The following is a 15,978-nucleotide window of genomic DNA, read 5'->3' on the forward strand; positions in this document are numbered from 1 at the left end:
GGGAGGGGGTGGGGGTGAGTGAGGCTTTTGGGGATTGGTGGCACTCTTTTTGGGGATCAAGGGATGTGGGGTCGTGTCTTGGAATGGTGGGAGAAGCGAGCTAAGCCGGGTATTGCTGGATTCTTTAAAAATAGGGGACGGGAAGAGGCCAGGTGGAGGTATGGGTTACAGAATTATTTGGAATGTCAGCTGAACGAGTGTTATGAGGAGGAAGTGGGGAAGCAGTATGGGACTGTGGAGCAACTTAGAGGTAGACTGGCGGAGATACACAATGACAGATTTGATGCCATGCATGTGAGGGCAGGATTGGAGGCTGTATTGTGGGGGGATAAACCTTCAGGAAGTGTTTTAAGACGTTTTAGGGTAAGGCAGGAGGAGTCGACTATTTTGCAATTAGAGGCGAGCGAGGATATGGGTGGATATCATAAGGGACAGGTGCTTACTACTACAGAAGGCATGAGTAATTATACTGATTTCTGGTTTCGAGAGAAATGGAGAAAGGGGGGGAGGGCGATGCTTTTGAGGAAGTGTTGGAGGGGGGGGGTTAGGGCAGAAAGAAGTGGAGGGGATGGAGATGGGAGGAGCGATTAGTGTGGGGGAAGTTGAGGAGGCAGTGTTTAACATGAGTACTGGAAAAGCACCGGGCATCGATGGGATTTCAAATGATTTTTACAGAGTTCATTGGGAGCATATTAAGACTTGTCTGGTGGAGGTCATGAATTGTATGCTGCGGGAGGGCAAGCTAAGTCAGACACAAAGTATTGGAGCGGTTGTGTTGGTTCGTAAAAAGCAAGTGGGGAGTGTTTTAAGTGCGTATAGAGCTATCTCACTAATGTGTTCTGACTACATGATTTTTGCAAAGATATTAGGTAATAGGATGAAGAAGGTAATTGGTGGGGTTGTACATAGGGGTCAGATGGATATACCGGATGAAGTATGAGAGTTGGGCATGGGCGCATAAGGGACTTTTTGGAGGGTTGCGAGGGGGGAGGACTTTTGGGTATTGATTGGGAGAATGCATATGACTGTGTGAATAGAAAATTTTTGAGGGCTTGTTTGTTGCGTCTGGGGTTTGGACTGGGAGTGGCGAGGTGGGTTGATAAGCTATATTCAGCAGCTATGGTACGGGTCCAAGTTAATGGCAAATTGGGAAGGCTGGTTAAAATGGAGAGGGGATTACGGCAGGGGTGCCCTCTTTCACAAATTCTGTTTGCGTGCATGCAACATCCGTTCTATGGGCTCGTTGAGGGGGTGGGAGCATTAAATGGGGAGAGGGAAGGGTGCTCAGGCATTGTGGGGTATGTGGATGATACCACTATCCTGATAGAAGGGGTGGAGGGATTGTGTACTGTGCGGAGGGTGTTGGGGATTTTTGGTGAGGTGTCGGGCATGAAAGTAAATAGGGCGAAATCGAGTTTACTGGAGGTGGGTGCTTGGGTGGGGTGGGGCTTGGAGTTTGGGTGGGCAGTGGTGGATAATTTGAAGATTTGTGAAGTTTTATACATGGCGAATGCGCAGGAGGCTAGGCAGGTAAATTCAGAGAGGGTAGTAGAGAAAGTAGTGAGTAGATTAAGGGGTTTACGGGCGGGAGATGTCACATTACAGCAGAGGGCGGTAATAGTTAATTCGCTGGTTTACAGTAAGGTTTGGGGTATAGCAGAAGTGTATCCTTTGAGAACACAGGACTTAAAAGAAATAGAGATGAGCTATACATTATGTTTGGGGTTTTGGGAGGGCATGGCTGAGCAAGGAAGTGGTGATGTCGAATGTGCACAGAGGGGGAGTGGGTCTTTCAGCACTGGGGCCGAGGGTGAAAGCAATATATGTAAAACAGTCATTCGTTAGGGCTGGAGGGAAAAGAGGGGCAAGAGTGGGAAAGGTGATGGGGGGATGTGCGGAGATGGTGGGGAGGTAAAGAGTTAATTGAATGTGAGGATATGCTGAGGGTTTTGTTATTGGTTAAAGATGTTGAGTGACTTAAAGTGGGGCGTTTGGTATCATTGAGTGGGAGGAAGGAAATCCTGCAGGGCGTATCGGTCTATCCATTGTATGATTGGGGGACGATATGGGAAGACTTCAGGAGGCTCAGGTTAATGCCTAGGGTACGTGAGTTGGTATACAGATTCATGATGGGGATCCTAGCTTCAAAAGCAGTTTTGAGTTTAATGGGCTTGGTGAGGGAACCGTCCTGCAGTCAGTGTGGTGAGCTGGAAACTGTATTTCATGCGGTTTATTTTTGTGAAGAATTGAGGGAGGTATGGATATGGTTGGCGAGGGTTTTTCGTCTGTTGGGTGGGGGTAATGTAGAAACCCTGCGAGCTTAACATTAGAGGTAAAAGGGGTATCACGGGAGGTAAAAAGGGCGATTATGTATGTGGTAGTGGATTTTCTGTATATTTCCTGGGGAATGAGAGATGCTGGGGGTAGGATTCGAATCAAGGCAATTGCAGCGTGTATATACAGGACTGCTGGTAGGAACAAACTTATTTATGGGAGTCAGTGGGGAGCTTGTTTTCCAGAGAACTACAGAGAGATTACAGTCGGTCGTCTCCTGCAATTGGTACAGTGATAACCATGTAGGGGACTGGTTTTCTTTGGTAGTCGGGTTTTCAGTGGTGGTGGTGGTGGTGGCGTGTATGGGAATGGTTTTAGCGAAGAATGACATGGGTGGATGGTATGCAGTGTCACGGATTATGGTTGGGTGGTAACTAGTCTGATTCCGGTTGCTGTTGTAGGAATGGAACAAGTAAAACTGTGTGCACGTGTGAATTGCTTTGGGTATGGAGGTGAATGTGTGTGAATGTAGTGTTTGTGTTAAAAGTAATGTCCTATAAGATAGGAAAGCTCCAGGTGTGTGGCGTTATTATGAGGAAATCAAGATATGTCAGGTAAAATGGTGTTCAGTGTTAATTTAACTTTCTGGCTTAGATCATAATATATCAGATGAACGATTTCTTGGTTCTTAAACTTTCATGTACAGTAAATTTTTTTTTTTTTTTTTTTTTTAGGGAAAAATAATAATTAACTACTTTTGGAGTGGTGACACTCCTGTGTCAAATTAGTAATGTATCATCTGATGGATGATGGTAAAATTTGTATATATGCCACAAACAATTACAAATAACAAGTGTTTGTGTACAGTTTTATAGATAATATTTAAATATGTATTCTCTTAGCTTGTTAACTTTTGTGTAATGGTTCAACGTTTAGTTGGTGCAGGGATGGCACAAGAACACCTGGGTGTTAGTGTGAATGGCTCTGGGTATGAAGGTGCATGTGTGTAAATGTAGTGTGTGGTGTATGAATGCAATTTTCTCAACGATAAGAAAGCTCCCTGTGTTTGGAGTTATGAGGAAAACATGATACAATGTACAGTAAACTGGTGACTAGGGTTAATTTATCTTTATGGCTGAGTTCATAATATATCAGATAAAAAAGTTAGTGGTTATTAAACAACTCTCATGTATAGTAATTTTTTTTTTGTTTTTTTTTTTTAGGAAAATATAATGATGTACATTCTTTTTGGGGTGGTGATACACTCCATTGTCAAAATAGCAATGTAACATTTGATGAAGTCTAGTAAAAGTTTGTATATATCCCAATCTGTTGGTGATATTAGTTTTTTTGCTTCGGGGTGAAGGGGGATGATTAGTAAAAAATTTTCTGCCAGGATCAGATCTATCAAAATTAACGGTAATCGTGACAAGTGTATGGAAATATAAAATTAACAGTGTGTTACAGAATCAGTTACGGCATTTGTAAGGATTCTGTATGAAGGATTAATAATATATAAATAACAAAGTGGAAAAAATAATGCAGATTGTAGGTTTGAGTCTTTGGTTATAATAATAATGATGAATATTATGTTATCTTGTGTAATCTTACTTAACATAGTTACATGGGATATAATGTATAGGGGATGAGGGACAGTTGTGACAACACAACGTTAATCGTCTGTGTTCATTTAGACAATGAGATTTATAATTTTGTGTAAGAACTGATACTGTGTTTTTTTTTTATCTATTTAATGTATTGTTTTAAATAAAATATATAAAAAAATTCTTAACATTAAATCCTTAGATTATGGTATTAAGGCTAAATGACTACATCATAATTTGTGAGTTTAGTAATGTGAATACTTTTGTTTTGGCACAATACGAAGTGTCTATATTGGAGTTTCATAGGCAAACTTATGACTAGTTAGGATTTATTTTAAGATTAAGATTAGTATTTCTGGGTTTATAGTCAGTGGGCGAGTGTAATTGTGAACCACCATGTGATTATCATGTAGTTGTCGGGGTGGATCAGGGAGATAAGATGTTTTCTAACTGTAGTTTTGAAAGTGATGAATGTCTGCAGTTCTAGAGTTTTCAGGTAGGGTGTTCCAGATTTTAGGTCCTTTGAAATACATTGAATTTTTGTAAAGGTTTAGTCGAACACGGGGAATGTCAGAGATGTTTGTGTCAACGCTGCGGCCACATTGCCAGGAAATGCCCATCTAAGTCACACTGGTGTGCAGTGTGTCAACGCTCATCCTTCTGAACGGTGTTATGATATGATCAAACAGCAACAGACTGTTGCTAAACAATGTATCAATTGTAATACCTCAGGAGTCACAGCAGCTCATGCTGACTGTAGTGTGAGGGCTGCCCGCATCGAAGCCAACCGCACTTCACCCTGTACCCCTACTTATGGCCCCCCCAGGACTACCAGGTACCTCGGGTCTGAATACCGGCTTATGCCTGCCCTCAGACAATGGGGTTGAGCATTTCACCTGGGGAGCACGTCAACAGACCTCCATCACGTCGGTTGTCAATACCAGCCTAGCTGAGTCAGCTGACAGTCAGCCAACGAGCTGAGCTGACCGGGACTTCGTCTCCAGATGTTCGAAGTCTTGCTCCTGTGGTATACAACCTGATGTCGCGCATAAGGGTACTGGAAACACAATTTCTCCTGAAACAACTTGAGCAACACAAGGAAAGATGTGTAGAGTGTACCAATAACAAGATTGTCAAAATTTGTGAAAGCAAGTGTAAGGCTGCTGAACAAGGTGGTGGTGGTGTTCTTAATTAAAGTAATGAATATAATACTTGTGTTTAACTATAGTGAGCATAATGAAGGCTATGGTGTCAATGATGTTAGTAATAGTGATGACCGTAATATAAGTGGTGGTGAAGAGTGTGATGAGGGCAGTGGTGTCTATAATGTTAATAGTGATGAGCGTAATATAAGTGGTGGTGCAGTGTGTGATCAGGTTAACCACTTTGACATTAATGTTGAATACAATACTGTTGATTAAATGTAATGAACACAATGTTGGTAGTGGTGTTGATGACAGTGTTGCTATAGCGTCGTGCTCTGGGTATGCGAAGACTCCCACGAGGCCTTACAACTGGAAGTGCACTTAACAAACTCGTGGACAAGGGTAACACTGTTGACATATGAACAATTTTTTCATTATGCTGAGAAACTCGACAAGATCCCAGCACTACTATAATGGATCAAAACTCGTATAAACTTTCTATATTAAGCTGGAATATTGCATCACTTAGACTTCCTGACCTTCATCACAAAGTAACCACTGAACCCATTGGTGTTGTGTGTCTACAAGAGTGCAGAGTCCCTGAAAAATCCCAACCCCCTAAATTACCATCATTTGTTGCATATAACCTCAAATCTACTAACTCTTGTGTTCTATATATTAAAAAATCACTTACCCATCAACTTCTTGCACATAAGAAAACAGAGGGGCTACAATATCACGGTGTTAGGATTTATATAGGGACCTCTGCTCTCAACATATTTAACTTGTATGCTCCTGCTGATAAGTTTAATTACTTGGAGCTCCCAACTTGTGCTCATTCTGAACCTTCTCTTATTATTGGCGATTACAATGCGAGACACAAAAGCATTGGAAACTCTGGTAATCGTAATGGCAACTGTTGTCACTCTTAAACAGTCATGATAATGTGCAAATTGTAGGTGACCTTGAACCCCCACATATCTATGGAGGTGTCCTTGATCTGTGCCTGGGCTTAAACATTACTTCTGCCAGCTGTGAGTCTTCCATTGTAACAGATATAGCGTCTGATCATTTCCCTAGGCTAACCTCGCTAGATATTGGTAATACTACCCTTCCTGGTGGGATATTCAAACGGAAACGTATTAATGTTCCCACTGATCAGCATGATGACTTTGTTGCACATGTGACTGGTATAATTCCTATAAGTGTTCCTCTGTAGAGACCTTTAACAATGACCTTGTGAGCATTATTCAGAACTTAGAGCCGCCACTGAAACCTCTTGGTACTCTAAACCCAACAAACTTCCATAATAATCATACCTTCTTCAAAAACCATACTTATTACAATGATTCTAAACTTCGTACACTGAAACGTACTGCTTGCAGACTAGGCTTAGCCCATAGAAAACATCGTACCCCTGGAATGCTGAGGCTCTTCCAAACTGCCCTTGCTGCTGCCAGAGAGCGTATGACAGAGCTGCGGTAAACACTGGGAAAAAATTGTCAATGGTCTTAATGCTCACACCCCACTTAGCCGGGCATGGAGGGACATAAATAGAATTAAGGGTAACAGAACTGGGCAGATCGCGCACCCTCATCCCTTGCAAAGGGCGAATGAGTTAGTCAATGCTTGGGCTGCTACATCTAGCTATGACAATCTTCAGCGCTTCTTTTTGATTATAATAATAATAATAATAATAATAATAATAATAATATGACAATCTTCCCAGTACCACACCGGCAAAATTAAATGACAAATATGATGCAAGGGAGAGACTTGTTTGCTTTATGCTCAACAAGGCAGATGACTGCAACATTCCTTTCACTAATTATGAACTTGATGCAGCACTAAGGGCAACTCCACGTCGCCTGGTGAGGATGGTATTACTTACAACATACTCATATTGTTGTCGAGTACCAGGTAATCCATTACTTGAATTATATAACATGAGCTATGTAACTGGGGAGCTCCCTCAATCTTGGACCAACAGCTTCATCATTCCAATTCCTAAGCCCTATCAACAAAATGCATTTCGCCCGATATCTCTTACTAGCTGCTTGTGTAAAACATTTGAGAGAATGATTCTTAATCGTCTCGTGTACAGAATCAAACAATTTTTGTCTCCCCGGTTGCATGGTTTCATGCATGGAAAGAGTGTGCATCATTGCATAGCCACCTTTCTCACTGCACACTGACAGCTCATACACTACGTTCCTTGACCTTAAATCCACTTTCGATGTAGCCAACCGACATGTAATCATTAGTGAACTTGCCAGAATGGATGTTGGATGTTGGAAGATGGCTTCTCCGCTGGATTAAAGGCTACCTGTCCAACAGAAAATAGTCTGTGTTGTTCCAGGGACATAAAAGTGTAACTAAAGACTTTGAATTAGGAACCCCCACAGGGAGGTGTGCTCAGTCCCACACTGTTCAATATTCTAATTAATGCATTACTTAATGCTATGCCTAGTCAGCCCCATCATTGTTATTAGTTTTGCTGATATAATGATTCACACCACCGGATTCTCCAACACCCAAAACATTCTTAATCATGTACTAGCCTCGTGTCAGGACCTGGGGTTGATAATCTCTACTGATAAAACAAAGATACTCAATAGGCGTCCTCCTCGACAGAGAGGCACAGTTCGTCAGATCCAATTGCATGATGGGTCACTTCTAGAATATGTAAGCAGATACAGGTATCTAGGCTTTGAGGTTCCACTACTTGGACCTGTTGTAACAAGACTTTGTCGCCAATACAAAGAACGACTAAGAGCACTTAGAGTTGTGGCAGGGCTTCACCCCAGGTATGGTGCTAATGTTAAAATTGTGAAAATGATGTATCTTGCTTATATTAGATCATTGGTTGATTATGCTGCGCCACTATTTACTCTTGTCTGACTGGAAGCTTGGAGGGCTGGAAAAACTGCAGAACGAAGCAATGAGGATCATTTTAGGATACCCTCGTACTGCCAAAATTTTAAATATGCAAAAAGAACTTGATATTCCAAGCATCAGAGATCGTTACTGAAAGAAATATCCTAATTGGGGTTAATATGTTCAGGCAAGCCCATTCAAACCTCTGCACAGAAGCCCTCCAAACTTTCCTCGGCACTGGTGAACACTCCTCCAGATGGATCGAAAAAACTGGAACCGACCTCCGCATGAATCAGATACATGATCTATGTCAAGTAAGGTAACAGCGGCACTTCTCCGCTCCATGGAATATTACCCCATTCCAAACTACCATTCCTCCATTTCCCCCCAAACTACTACTTAAATCACAACCAAAACTTCGCCTTGAAGCCAGACATGATGCCTTAAGCTGTATTGATAACTTAGTCACAAAGCACACACTCGCAAATTATTTACGTTGATAGTTCTGTTCACCAATCCACTGGTGCAGCTGGTAGTGCTGCTATTGTCGTACAGAGTGATGGCTCTCTTAAAGAAATTGGAGCACTCATCAATAATTGGGCCTCTACCCTTCAGACAGAACTGTTTGCCATACTCCTTGCACTGAAATGCATCTATGTATCCAAGATTGACAGTTTAATTGTAACTGATTCTCTGTCATCCATAAATGCTCTCAACTCATTAAGCATAAATTGCGGCATGCTTGTGTCAGAAGCCAGACAAAGGTATGGTAAGATTGTGGACAGTGGAGTCAGTGCACATGCTGTGGATTCCATCTCACATTGGTCTTCAGATGCATGATAGAACTGATAAATTGGCTAAGCTGTATGCTTTCAAAGAGGGAGTAGATTACAATCTTGGCTTGTCAGGTAGTAGTTTGAGAACAATAATACGAAAAGAACTTCAACTGAATTTTATTGACTTTAGACTCAGGGAGATTGACACCAGTGAGTCCATCTATCATCATTCTATCATGCAGGAGGAGCCACATGTCTATGGTGCATCCAACAAAATAAGCAGACTCTTGGATGTCACTACTGCCCGGCTCCGGCTGGGTTACAAGTATCTTTGGCAGGTTAAATCACCACCACCAGATGTAGACCAAACGAAATGTAAACTTTGCCAGATGGACTATTATCACACCTTGCGTCATTATGTACTGGAGTGCGATAAAATTAAGGAATTTAGAAACAACTCACTCAGAAGTGTTCAAGAAATGGCAGTGTTTTATCCACAGTGGTATATTACAGACCATTCTGGAGAAATACCCTGACTTTGCTAGCTGTAAATAAAGCATTACCACGTGTGTGTGTGTGTGTGTGTGTGTGTGTGTGTGTGTGTGTGTGTGTGTGTGTGCACTCACCTAGTTGAGATTGCAGGGGTCGAGTCCAACCTCCTGTGTGTGTGTCTTTGTGTGTGTCTGTGTGTGTGTGTGTACGAGTTTGTGTGTGTTTGTGTTTGTGTATGTGCATGTGTGTGTACGAGTTTGTGTGTGTGTACTCACCTATTTGTGGTTGCAGGGGTCGAGTCATAGCTCCTGGCCCTGCCTCTTCACTGATTGCTACTAGGTCCTCTCTCTCCCTGCTCCATGAGCTTTATCATACCTCGCCTTAAAACTATGTATGGTTCCCGCCTCCACTACTTCACTTTGTAGGCTATTCCACGGCTTGACTACTCTGACTGAAGAAATACTTCCTAACATCCCTTTGATTCATCTGAGTCTTCAACTTCCAATTGTGACCTCTTGTGTCTGTGTCCCATCTTTGGAACATCCCGTCTTTGTCCACCTCGTCTATTCCGCGCAGTATTTTATATGTTGTTATGTCTCCCCTGACCCTCCTGGCTCCAGTGTCGTCAGGCCGATTTCCCTCAACCTTTCTTCGTAGGACAATCCCCGTAGCTCTGGGACTAGTCTTGTTGCAAACCTTTGCACTTTCTCTAATTTCCTGACGTGCTTGACTAGGTGTGGATTCCAAACTGGTGCTGCATACTCCAGTATGGGCCTGACGTAAATGGTATACAGAGTCTTGAACGAATCCTTACTGAGGTATCGGAACGCTATCCGTAGGTTTGCCAGGCGCCCGTATACTGCAGCAGTTATCTGATTGATGTGCGCCTCGGGAGATATGCTCGGTGTTATACTCACCCCCAGATCTTTTTCCTTGAGTGAGGTTTGCAGACTTTGGCCGTCTAAACTATACTGTGTCTGCGGTCTTCTTTGGCAGGGTTAAACTCAAGGAGCCAGTTGCTGGACCAGGCTTGTAGCCTGTCCAGGTATCTTTGTAGTCCTGCCTGATCCTCATCCGATTTGATTCTTCTCATTAACTTCACATCGTCCGCAAACAAGGACACTTCTGAGTCTATCCCTTCCGTTATGTCATTCACATATACCAAGAACAGCACAGGTCCTAGGACTGACCCCTGTGGAACCCCGCTTGTCACAGGCGCCCACTTTGACACCTCGTCACGTACCATGACTCGTTGTTGCCTCCCTGTCAGGTATTCTCTGATCCATTGCAGTGCCTTTCCTGTTATGTGTGCCTGATCCTCTAGCTTTTGCAGTAACCTCTTGTGAGGAACTGTGCCAAAGGCCTTCTTGCAGTCCAAAAAAATGCAGTCGATCCACCCCTCTCTTTCTCGTCTTACTTCTGTCACCTGGGAGTGATTATGTCGGAGGATCTCACCTTCAAGGACCATAACATTGTATCAATCGCATCTGCTAGAAAAATGACAGGATGGATAATGAGAACCTTCAAAACTAGGGAGGCCAAGCCCATGATGACACTCTTCAGGTCACTTGTTCTATCTAGGCTGGAATATTGCTGCACTCTAACAGCACCTTTCAAGGCAGGTGAAATTGCCGACCTAGAAAATGTACAGAGAACTTTCACGGCGCGCATAACGGAGATAAAACACCTCAATTACTGGGAGCGCTTGAGGTTTCTAAACCTGTATTCCCTGGAACGCAGGAGGGAGAGATACATGATTATATACACCTGGAAAATCCTAGAGGGACTAGTACCGAACTTGCACACGAAAATCACTCGCTACGAAAGCAAAAGACTTGGCAGACGATGCACCATCCCCCCAATGAAAAGCAGGGGTGTCACTAGCACGTTAAGAGACCATACAATAAGTGTCAGGGGCCCGAGACTGTTCAACTGCCTCCCAGCACACATAAGGGGGATTACCAACAGACCCCTGGCAGTCTTCAAGCTGGCACTGGACAAGCACCTAAAGTCAGTTCCTGATCAGCCGGGCTGTGGCTCGTACGTTGGTTTGCGTGCAGCCAGCAGCAACAGCCTGGTTGATCAGGCGCTGATCCACCAGGAGGCCTGGTCACAGACCGGGCCGCGGGGGCGTTGACCCCCGAAACTCTCTCCAGGTAAACTCCAGGTTGTCATAAAACTCTAGTAGGTTTGTGACACAGGATTTTCCCTCCCTGAAACCATGCTGGTTGTCAATTATACACTTGTTTCTTTCCAGGTGCTCCACCACTCTCCTCCTGATGATCTTCTCCATGACCTTGCATACCATACACGTTAGTGATACAGGTCTGTAGTTTAGTGCCTCATGTCTGTCTCCCTTTTTAAAAACTGGGACTACATTTGCCATCTTCCATACCTCGGGGAGTTGCCCAGTTTCAAATGATGCGTTGAAGATCTTTGTTAACGGTACACACAATATCCCTGCTCCCTCTTTAAGGACCCACGGAGAGATGTTGTCTGGTCCCACCGCCTTTGAGGTGTCAAGTTCGCATAGCAGCTTCTTCACCTCCTCCTTGGTTATATGTACCTCATCCAGCACTTGCTGGTGCACCCCCCTGCTCTGATTTCCTGGAGTCCTACTGGTTTCCACTGTAAATACTTCTTTAAATCTTGTGTTGAGCTCCTGACATACCTCCCGGTCGTTTCTTGTGAATTCCCCATCACCCTTCCTCAGTCTGATTACCTGATCCTTGACTGTTGTTTTCCTCCTGATGTGGCTGTACAACAGCTTCGGGTCAGTTTTGACTTTCGATGCTATGTCATTTTCGTATTGCCGCTGAGCCTCCCTTCTTATCTGTGCATATTCGTTTCTGGCTCTTCGGATAATCTCTTTATTTTCCTGAGTTCTCTGTCTTCTGTACCTTTTCCATTCTCTAGTACACCTAGTTTTTGCCTCCCTACACCTTTGGGTGAACCAAGGACTCGTTCTGTTCTTTCCATTATTTCTGTTTCCCTTGGGAACAAACCTCTCTGCCTCCTTGCATTTTGTTGCCACATAGTCCATCATTTCTTGTACTGGTTTTCCTGTCAGTTCCCTCTCCCACTGAATGTCTTGAAAGAAGTTCCTCAAGCCTGAGTAGTTCCCCCTTTTGTAGTTTGGTTTTTCCCACCCTATTCCTGCTGCTCTCTCCACTTGGAGCTCAACTATGTAGTCGAAGCACAGAACCACATGATCACTAGCTCCCAGGGGCCTTTCATACATGATATCCTCGATGTCAGAACTACTCAAGGTGAATACAAGGTCCAGTCTTGCTGGTTCATCCTCTCCTCTCTCTCTGGTAGTGTCTCTAACATGTTGATGCATGAGGTTTTCCAGTACCACATCCATCATCTTGGCTCTCCATGTTTCGGGACCCCCATGGGGCTCCAGGTTTTCCCAGTCAATCTCCTTGTGATTGAAATCTCCCATAACTAGTAACTTTGCTCCCCCATGTGTGCTCTCCTGGCCACCTCAGCTAGTGTGTCGACCATTGCTCTGTTGCTCTCATCGTATTTTTCTCTTGGCCTCCTGCAGTTCTGTGGTGGGTTGTACATTACTGCAATTATCACCTTATGTCCCTCAGACTGGATTGTTCCTACTAAGTAGTCCCTTTCGCCCGTGCCATCCATTCCTTCCATTTTCTCAAACCCCCACTGGTTTTTAATGAGCAGTGCAACTACTCCTCCCCCTCTCCTCCCTCTGTCTTTCCTGAGGATTTGATATCCGGATGGAAAGATTGAATCTGTTATTATTCTGGTGAGTTTTGTTTCTGTGGGTGCTATTATGTCTGGGGATGTCTCCTTGATTCTTTCGTGCCACTCCTCATACTTATTTGTTATTCCATCTGCATTTGTATACCACACCTTCAACTTCTTTTCTAAGATTGTGGTCTGGGAGGTGTATTGGGACTGGGGAAGTGGGAGACCTGATAAGGAACTATGGGTGGTTGCTGTGGGGGTGGAGTTTGTAATGCAGTGGGCGGGGGCATTGGATGTGGCATGGGTGTTTTGGTTTAGTGTGTTTGGTTGCACTGGGGTTGACCTGGTTGGGAGGCTTCTATAGGAAGTTGTGAGGGAGGCTGTATTTGATCTTCCTGTGTCTGGGATCTCCTGTCTGTCTTCTCCATCCCCTCTCATTCCTCCTTTCACCTTTGTACCATCTCTCTCTGTTTCTGCCTTTCTGCTTGTGTTCTGTCATGGACGAGATACACCTTCCTGTATGCCGGCATGTCCCTTAATCGTGCTTTCTCCTGCAGGATCCTGTTCCGAGTCGATTCTGCCTTGAAGGTCACTTTCACTGGCCGGGTTCTTTTTTTTACAAACCCCCCTATTCTCCGAAAATTTTCCAGCTGGGTTATGTCGTCTTCTCCTATTGCTTTCATGATGCTTTCAATTGCTTTTTTTCCCCTTGTTTTCTTGCTTCATATGTTTCCCCTTCAACTTCCTGGAGCCCATACACAAAGACTGACCTCACCCTTTCATTCTCCCACTGCATATCCCTGTGTATCCCCTCATTCAATTTGATTTCCTCCATTGCAGCTTTCCTTTCTTCAGTTTCACTAGCTAATGTACTTGGGCTCAGTGGCCTGTCATTTTCCCTTCTCGGCTTTCCCTGGGCTCTGCTGTGGTCTGTTAGGGCCTCCACATATAGCTTAGCTCTTTCATTTACTACTGTCTCCACTGATTGAGCTTCTACATGCAGTTTTGCTCCTTTCCCTACAGTCCCCTTATTTGTGGCTGAGGTAGCAGTCTCTGTTGTCAATCCCAAAATGTTCTTTAGTTCTTTAGGCTGTTTCAGATTTTTCAGTTCCTCTTCTAAACTCTGTATCCTGGCCTCTGCTGCTATGACTTGCACCTCCCACTTCCTGCTTTCCATGTCTATCCTCTTTTCCATTCTCATGCTAAGTTCTTCTAGTTTCTTTTCCCATTCATGTTCCCTTTTTGTGAGCTGTGCTGCCCAATCTTCCTTTGCGGTTTCCTCCTCCTGTCCCTTGGCTTTTCTTGTTGCTCTCTGGCAACCCATTTTTGTTTTATCCTGATTGCCTCAGAGTGGGAAACCTATTTAATTCTGTATGTTAGGTTAGTATTGTGTATGTCAGAGTGTGGTGGGGGGGAGGTAATGGAGGAACTGTGGCTATGTGGGAGAGTAGTGGGGAGGGGGGAGTGGGAAGGAGGGAGAAGCAAGTGGGTGAGTGGGAGAGGGAGAGGGGGAAGGAGGGAGAGGTGGGGAGGGGGTGAAAGAGGGAGGGGAGGGATCAGGTGAAGGAGTGAGATGTCGGTGGGGGAGGGGGGGAGTGTATGTGTGAGTCTGGCAATGTGTGTGTGTGTGTGTGTTGTGTGTGTGTGTGTGTGTGTGTGTGTGTCAGTGGTCCTTGACTGGCCGCAACTTCTCGTGACCTGACCCCCACTCTCCTGGGGCTTGACCCCACCTACTTACAATGTTGTGTGTACTCACCTAGTTGAGGTTGCGGAGGTCGAGTCCGAGCTCCTGGCCCCGCCTCTTCACTGATCGCTACTAGGTCACTCTCCCTGAGCCGTGAGCTTTATCATACCTCTGCTTAAAGCTATGTATGGATCCTGCCTCCACTACATCGCTTCCCAAACTATTCCACTTACTGACTACTCTGTGGCTGAAGAAATACTTCCTAACATCCCTGTCATTCATCTGTGTCTTCAGCTTCCAATCTCTGGAACATCCTGTCTTTGTCCACCTTGTCAATTCCTCTCAGTATTTTGTATGTCGTTATCATGTCCCCCCTATCTCTCCTGTCCTCCAGTGTCGTCAGGTTGATTTCCCTTAACCTCTCCTCGTAGGGCATACCTCTTAGCTCTGGGACTAGTCTTGTTGCAAACCTTTGCACTTTCTCTAGTTTCTTCACGTGCTTGGCTAGGTGTGGGTTCCAAACTGGTGCCGCATACTCCAATATGGGCCTAACGTACACGGTGTACAGGATCCTGAATGATTCCTTATTAAGATGTCGGAATGCTGTTCTGAGGTTTGCTAGGCGCCCATATGCTGCAGCAGTTATTTGGTTGATGTGCGCTTCAGGAGATGTGCCTGGTGTTATACTCACCCCAAGATCTTTTTCCTTGAGTGATGTTTGTAGTCTCTGACCCCCTAGACTGTACTCCGTCTGCGGCCTTCTTTGCCCTTCCCCAATCTTCATGACTTTGCACTTGGTGGGATTGAACTCCAGGAGCCAGTTGCTGGACCAGGTCTGCAGCCTGTCCAGATCCCTTTGTAGTTCTGCCTGGTCTTCGATCGAGTGAATTCTTCTCATCAACTTCACGTCATCTGCAAACAGGGACACCTCAGAGTCTATTCCTTCCGTCATGTCGTTCACAAATACCAGAAACAGCACTGGTCCTAGGACTGACCCCTGCAGGACCCCGCTGGTCACAGGTGCCCACTCTGACACCTCGCCACGTATCATGACTCGCTGCTGTCTTCCTGACAAGTGTGTGTGTGTGTGTGTGTGTGTGTGTGTGTGTGTGTGTGTGTGTGTGTGTGTGTGTGTGTGTGTGTGTGTGTGTGTGTGTGTGTACGTACTCACCTAGTTGAGGTTGCGGGGGTCGAGTCCGAGCTCCTGGCCCCGCCTCTTCACTGATCGCTACTAGGTCACTCTCCCTGAACCGTGAGCTTTATCATACCTCTGCTTAAAGCTATGTATGGATCCTGCCTCCACTACATCGCTTCCCAAACTATTCCACTTACTGACTACTCTGTGGCTGAAGAAATACTTCCTAACATCCCTGTGATTCATCTGTGTCTTCAACTTCCAACTGTGTCCC

This window comes from Cherax quadricarinatus, chromosome 23 (assembly GCF_038502225.1).
Source record: "Cherax quadricarinatus isolate ZL_2023a chromosome 23, ASM3850222v1, whole genome shotgun sequence".
In the NCBI taxonomy this organism is placed as follows: domain Eukaryota; kingdom Metazoa; phylum Arthropoda; class Malacostraca; order Decapoda; family Parastacidae; genus Cherax; species Cherax quadricarinatus.